The sequence below is a fragment of the Pleurodeles waltl genome, chromosome 8, assembly GCF_031143425.1.
Source record: "Pleurodeles waltl isolate 20211129_DDA chromosome 8, aPleWal1.hap1.20221129, whole genome shotgun sequence".
NCBI lineage: Eukaryota > Metazoa > Chordata > Amphibia > Caudata > Salamandridae > Pleurodeles > Pleurodeles waltl.
The window spans coordinates 1,069,936,944-1,069,945,240 of record NC_090447.1 but is presented as its reverse complement, the minus strand read 5'-3'; positions in this window follow the sequence as shown (position 1 = coordinate 1,069,945,240).

The window sequence follows — 8,297 nt, the reverse complement described above, 5'->3', positions numbered from 1 at the left end:
TCCAAATAATCACACACACGCACTCCTACACACAAAACAACACCCACCAAACTCAAGCACTCACAATCACCCAAATACAAAAGACTTGCTAAACCACACACATCCAAACATACACTGGACACACATGCATCAGCAAAACATACAGACATACACACCACAACCACACCAACCACCTCAACAGCACATTCATCCAAACAAACACAATCACACAAAGCACACCCACAACAACACCAACCAAATCAAAATGCATGCATTCACCTGAAAACAAAAAACCTTCCAAGAAACACATACCCAAACATATATCACAGACACCAGGTTTAGATGCAACTGCAAAACAGACAGATACACACTCATCACCCACTCCAGCTCCCTCTACCTCCCAAACCCAATCATCTCCCATCCCTCCTACCCATAATCCCATCCCTAATTAATGTCATACCTGTTCCTGACCCCTGTGAATCCCAAACCCACCCCTCATAAGAAGGATCCTTTAGGTATCTACTCTATGCCCACTAGATATCCCTTCCTGAGGAGGTTATCCCTTGGCAGTGGGATTAGTAAGAAAGGTCTTAGGCAAAAGTCCACACATTGATGATGTGCATCCAGTTTTCAGGACATTTATAGTTTCTTGTTTAATAAAGTTATTGAGATTGAGAGACAGATCTCACTTGAAAAATAAAAAAAATCTTTTCCACAAAGTTTGTCCTGACATTATTTTGTCTTTAGAAGTCATTAATTAGTAACAATGTTAATTATAAAAATGTGAGTAACATAAACTCATTTTCATTTTTGACAGTGAACAAAAAAAGTTTTTTTAGAACGTATTTGTACAGTGCACACATTAGTGATGAACATTTGTAATGGACATTGTAATTTTGGTGCAAGCATTCATCATGATGGTGGACACATACCAAAATGTAACATGTTTACTTTTTTTTCAACTTGTTAATACATGTGTATTGATTTTAAAATATTAAGTGTTAATAATAAACACATATGCATTGCATATTGATAAAGACTTGAGTTAAATGAAATTTAATGATATACAATAAACACACTAGACTCAGGTAAATGTGACATTGACAAATAATATTAATGTGTCATGCATATGATCTGATTTTATAATTTAGGGAAAATGATTAAACACACCTGTACCGACACGTTTTGTTTTAGGAATTAATTAGACTTTTTGTGTAGGTTTCCTTTAACATGTAGGCAGCTTGGACAACATTGGTAAAAGTAAATTAAATGTACAGGTGTGTTTCTTTAAATTTCTTAAACTACCACGTTACACACATATGTATTGCACATTATTGTACTATTGCTTGTAACTATTTATTAAAAATGCATGAGTCCAGGACTAATGTAAACAGACATTCTGATGGAAACAGTTAAAAATATGACACCTACCTTTGGTTCCGGCAATGGTGGGGTCAAGTAGCACCAGCAGGACTTGAATGAAATGGTTGATGGAAGAAAGGTAAGTGAAAATAAGAAAAAAGGTACGTTTCTGCCTTCTATTCCTTCTATTCCTCCAACTTAGGTGTGGAAGTTTCCACATCACAGTTACATCGGCGGGAAGGCACATCGTAATTGGCCCGGCAATAAAACTGGCTTAAGTCCTGCCACTATTGCTAATGGTGTCAATGTGGGCGTAAAATTCTGGCGGTGATAGCGGTTCACCAACTGACTTTAGTCTATGGGTCTACAAGCATCAAAATAAAGTGGGCACACTGCCTAGTCAATGGATGGATTATCCAATGAAAAAATTGTGAAGGGAGCAGATTCAGCAAGATCTAACTCAGGCCCTAAATGCAGTTGGGTCTTCTCTAGGGGCTCACAATCATACTGTAACTATACTAATTGTTAAAAATGCCTATTTAGAACTATTGTGTGTCTTCTTCTGGCTATATTATGAGAGTTGAATCAGGAGTTCAAAGCATTGGTGTGCACCCTGATTACTGACCTTTGAAAATTAATACAATATAGAGAACAAAACATCAAAAATAAAGTATAGACATACGTCTAGATTTTCTATCCCTAACTCCACATATATACATTTATAGGGTATATATAGCTTCAAGGTACACAGATGTGGAGTTAGGAATAGAAAATCTATACTTCCCTATCTGCACTTATTATTATTTTGTCCCTCAATATTCTGTTCTCGATATTCTTGCCCCATGATATTCTGAGGGTCGATATTCAGTAGTACAACCCAAAGCATTGTTCAAAGTGCAACTCTTCAACTCATAGACCCACATTTATAATTTTTTCACACAACTCAGCAAGATGGCTTGCTTCTCTGCATGAACAGGAAAGGGCAGGAATGCATCATGTTTACTATTATATGGTGCATTCCTGTCCTCAATGTTAACACTATTGGCCTGATGTGACACATTGCAGGGTCTACCAATGTTGGTAATTCAGGGAATGCCTCTGAATACATAGCTGGATGTGTGGGAACACCCATGCTCTACCCATACAATGCCTCGTCCAAGCATGGTAATGCAAGGCAGCGCTTGCCCTACCTTACATTACACCAGATTTGTCAAGCCATGCAGGGCCATGCATGATCTTGCTTGGCTTGGTAAATGATTCTAGGTTTTGCTTCACCCTACATTGCCTTGCTTGGCACATGGATGACACAAAACGTTGATAGATTTGGCACAGAGATAGGCACATTATAAGTTTGGTGGTCAGACCGTCCATACCGCCATAGTGGTGGCCACCAAAAGACTGCCATGTTGGCAGTCACACAGACCGCCGTATTATGAGTCACACAGCCAGGACCGGCAAAAGCCAGACAGTAAATCGTCACCACCAGGACTCATGAGGGCAGGAAATAAGCAGTCCAACAACCAGCACCGCCAGCCCATCAACCAACCACCGAACCTATTACAAGTTAAACATTCTTCCAATGGTGGACGAACCATGGCGGTTCATGGTCATTATAGTAATACAGAACACCACATTGAATGATTTGAAAACAATAAGGCAGACACACATTTCTACACCTGACAAACCTACAAAGCACACTATAAAACACACCCCTTCATACACCACAATCCTTTGCATTTACACAGCAAGCCCCTTCAAGACAGCTCAAAATTCCCCAAACTTAAAATATACTAAAATAGGTACCCCTTCAATTCACATCAAACACACACACCACACCCTCAACACACCCCTACCACATCCATCTGCACCTCCCTACTCTATTTACTCCCTGTCACCTGTTTACTTTCCCAGCACCCACCCATCTTTATTTAACACCACCATTTCACAAAAGAAAAATACCTGTTTCACTGAAAATTAGTTAAGAGTCATTGTGAATTAAATCATTAGAGTAGAGCCACCATTTTTTGGAGCCCAAATCCAGCAAACTACTATTGCATGGAAAATGAAAATGTGGCAAGGGATCGTGGACAGAGTCAAATCTGTAGGCCCCACCCGACACAAGGGACGACATCAGGAAGAGGTGGAGCGACCTCATGGGGAAGGTCCGTTCCATGGCATCCAGGCACTGCAGGTCCAGAAAACTGGCAGTGGTCCCTGACTTCCTCCCTTGCAACTTACATCTTGAGAAGAGATGGTCTTGGCCAACTTGCATTCTGAGGGCTTGACAGGAAGACCTGGGGGAGTGGAGTCTGGTAAGTCACAACACAAAACTATTGCACCGAACTTTATTAGCATGCATGCTCACTGCTGACCTTTGGACATCTTCACCCCAATCACCAGCTCAGTCTCCACCTGTCCAGAAAACACTGCCTGCCATCTCATATGTGAACTAAACTCACCTGGGGGAACCTTGTCTGTTTATGCTGGGGGTAGGACAAGTACTGACAGCACCACAATTTCTAGAAGGCGCTGTCCTACAATTCACAAAACCAGAACTGTGTATCATATGCAAAATTATTGAGTATTGTATAGCCCCAAACTAGTGTACTCACCTAGAAAGGAGCTTACCTGTACAGTGTGCATGTGTAGCACATGTACTGACAGAGCTGCTAAGGTAAGGAGGCACTAGTAATGTTAACCCACTCAGCCAACATAGGTGGTCATTACAACCCTGGCGGTTGGTGTTAAGGCGGCGGTAAGACCGCCAACAGGTCGGCAGTAAACAATTTGCAATTACGACCGTGGCGGAAACCGCCAACAAAGACAGCCACTTTAACACTCCGACCGCCACGGCGGTACAAACAAACAGCGTGGCGGTCACCGCCAACAGACAGGCGGGAAACAATGTACCGCCCACACTATTATGACAGGCCAATCTGCCACCTTTTCCAGGGTGGATTCACCGTGGATAAAAACACGGCGGAAACAGGAATCCCAAAGAAAAACGCTCACCTCTACACACCCAATGAGGAACGAGGACGCCATGGATCCGGAACTCTAAATTCTACCTGCAATAGTCTTCCTGCTCCTCTACCATGAGCATAAACGCCGGCGGCGAAGTCCACGGTGAGTACTGCACCTACGACACAGGGGAGGGAAAAAACAGGGACATGCAACACGCAACACCCCCACCCTCACCCACCACAACACACACACTAATGCATATCAATACATCACAGTTACAGCCCCTAAACCCCCCGGAAGAATGCAAAGGCAATATAAAATGAGTGTAACCATTGTAATATATTAAAAGCAAGTAGGCAGAAACATATATATACACCATGTACAAAATATATACCAAGCATAGTAGTCCAGGTAGTGCTCTAATAAAGTCCGTGGAACACTGGGACCACACAGTTTGGGCGAGGCCCCCACAAGATCCCCGACCATGACAGAGAGAACACTGCAGGGGCATCAGAGAGCTACTAAACAGGCACCTCAGGGGGAGGGAAAGGGGGGGCACCTCAGCCGCTTGAGTGCACAACGCCAAATCAACGAGAGGGCCACATGCCCACTGTTCAATCCTGGGGAGTGCAAAACCACAGTCTCACAAATCTCTCCAGTGGGTGGTTTGCCCACTGATCAATCCTGGGGAGTGCAAAGCCACAGTCTCACAAGTCTCTACAGTGGGTGGGTTGCTGTAGGAGGCTGGACTGGCTTGTAGTGAGTACCAAGGGGTACTTACACCTTGCACCAGGCCCAGTTATCCCTTATTAGTGTATAGGGTGTCTAGCAGCTTAGGCTGATAGATAATGGTAGCTTAGCAGAGCAGCTTAGGCTGAACTAGGAGACGAGTGAAGCTCCTACAGTACCACTGGTGTCATATGCACAATATCATAAGAAAACACAATACACAGATATACTAAAAATAAAGGTACTTTATTTTTATGACAATATGCCAAAACTATCTCAGTGAGTACCCTCAGTATGAGGATAGCAAATATACACAAGATATATGTACACAATACCAAAAATATGCAGTATAGTATTAGAAAACAATGCAAACAATGTATAGTTACAATAGGATGCAATGGGGGCACATAGGGATAGGGGCAACATAAACCATATACTCCAAAGTGGAATGCGAACCACGAATGGACCCCAAACCTATGTGACCTTGTAGAGGGTCGCTGGGACTGTAAGAAAACAGTGAGGGTTAGAAAAATAGCCCACCCCGAGACCCTGAAAAGTGAGTGCAAAGTGCACTAAAGTTCCCCAAAGAGCATAGAAGTCGTGAAAGGGGAATTTTGCAGGAAAGACACAAATCAGCAATGCAACAACGATGGATTTCCAAACGAGGGTACCTGTGGAACAAGGGGACCAAGTCTAAAAGTCACAAGCAAGTCGGAGATGGGCAGATGCCCAGGAAATGCCAGCTGTGGGTGCAAAGAAGCTGCTACTGGACAGTAGGAGCTGAAGATTCTGCAGAAACGACAAGGGCTAGAGACTTCCCCTTTAGAGGATGGATCCCGCATGCTGTGGAGAGTCGCGCAGAAGTGTTTACCTGAAGAAAGACTACAAACAAGCCTTGCTAGCTGCAAGTCATGCAGTTAAGGTTTTTGGATGCTACTGTGGCCCAGGAGGGACCAGGATGTCGGCAATTGTGTCAGTGGACAGAAGGGGCGCCCAGCAGGACGAGAAGCCCTCTCAGGAGCAGGCAGCACCTGCAGAAGTGCCAGAACAGGCACTACGAAGAGGAGTGAAATGGTGCTCACCCGAAGTTACACAAAGGAGTCCCACGTCGCCAGAGGACAACTCAGGAGGTCGTGCAATGCAGGTTAGAGTGCCGTGGACCCAGGCTTGGCTGTGCACAAAGGATTTCCGCCGGAAGTGCACAGAGGCCGGAGTAGCTGCAAAAGTTGTGGTTCCCAGCAATGCAGTCTGGCGTGGGGAGGCAAGGACTTACCTCCACCAAACTTGGACTGAAGAGTCACTGGACTGTAGGAGTCACTTGGACAGAGTTGCTGGATTCAAGGGACCTCGCTCGTCGTGCTGAGAGGAGACCCAGGGTACCGGTGATGCAGTTCTTTGGTGCCTGCGGTTGCAGGGGGAAGATTCCGTCGACCCACAGGAGATTTCTTCGGAGCTTCTAGTGCAGAGAGGAGGCAGACTACCCCCACAGCATGCACCACCAGGAAAACAGTCGAGAAGGCGGCAGGATCAGCGTTACAGAGTTGCAGTAGTCGTCTTCGCTACTTTGTTGCAGTTTTGCAGGCTTCCAGCGCGGTCAGCAGTCGATTCCTTGTTAGAAGGTGAAGAGAGAGATGCAGAGGAACTCTGATGAGCTCTTGCATTCGTTATCTCAGGAAATCCCCAAAGCAGAGACCCTAAATAGCCAGAAAAGAGGGTTTGGCTACTTAGGAGAGAAGATAGGCTAGCAACACCTGAAGGAGCCTATCAGAAGGAGTCTCTGACGTCACCTGCTGGCCCTGGCCACTCAGAGCAGTCCAGTGTGCCAGCAGCACCTCTGTTTCCAAGATGGCAGAGGTCTGGAGCACACTGGAGGAGCTCTGGGCACCTCCCAGGGGAGGTGCAGGTCAGGGGAGTGGTCACTCCCCTTTCCTTTGTCCAGTTTCGTGCCAGAGCAGGGCTGGGGGGTCCCTGAACCTGTGTAGACTGGCTTATGCAGAAATGGGCACCATGTGTGCCCATGAAAGCATTTCCAGAGGCTGGGGGAGGCTACTTCTCCCCTGCCTTCACACCATTTTCCAAAGGGAGAGGATGTAACACCCTCTCTCTGAGGAAGTCCTTTGTTCTGCCTTCCTGGGCCAAGCCTGGCTGGACCCCAGGAGGGCAGAAACCTGTCTGAGGGGTTGGCATCAGCTGCAGTGAAACCCCTGAAAAGGCAGTTTGGCAGTACCCGGGTCTGTGCTACAGACCCGTGGGATCATGGGATTGTACCAACAATGCCAGGATGGCATAGAGGGGGCAATTCCATGATCTTAGACATGTTACATGGCCATATTCGGAGTTACCATTGTGAAGCTACACATAGGTAGTGACCTATATGTAGTGCACGCGTGTAATGGTGTCCCCGCACTCACAAAGTCCGGGGAATTGGCCCTGAACAATGTGGTGGCACCTTGGCTAGTGCCAGGGTGCCCACACACTAAGTAACTTAGCACCCAACCTTTACCAGGTAAAGGTTAGACATATAGGTGACTTATAAGTTACTTAAGTGCAGTGTAAAACGGCTGTGAAATAACGTGGACCTTATTTCACTCAGGCTGCAGTGGCAGGCCTGTGTAAGAATTGTCAGAGCTCCCTATGGGTGGCAAAAGAAATGCTGCAGCCCATAGGTATCTCCTGGAACCCCAATACCCTGGGTACCTCAGTACGATATACTAGAGAATTATAAGGGTGTTCCAGTATGCCAATGTAAATTGGTAAAATTGGTCACTAGCCTGTTAGTGACAATTTGAAAGAAATGAGAGAGCATAACAACTGAGGTTCTGATTAGCAGAGCCTCAGTGAGACAGTTAGTCATAACACAGGTAACACATACAGGGCACACTTATGAGCACTGGGGCCCTGGCTGGCAGGGTCCCAGTGACACATACAACTAAAACAACATATATACAGTGAAATATGGGGGTAACATGCCAGGCAAGATGGTACTTTCCTACACAACCCCCCCCCCCAAACGAAGGACAATAAGACTAGCCATGACCTGATGAGTCTTCATTGTCTAAGTGGAAATATCTGGAGAGTCCATCTGCATTGGAGTGGGTACTCCCAGGTCTATGTTCCACTGTATAGTCCATTCCCTGTAGGGATATAGACCACCTCAGCAATTTAGGATTTTCACCTTTCACTTGTTTTAGCCAAAGTAGAGGTTTGTGGTCTGTCTGAACAATGAAGTGAGTGCCAAACAGGTATGGCATCAACTCTATGGC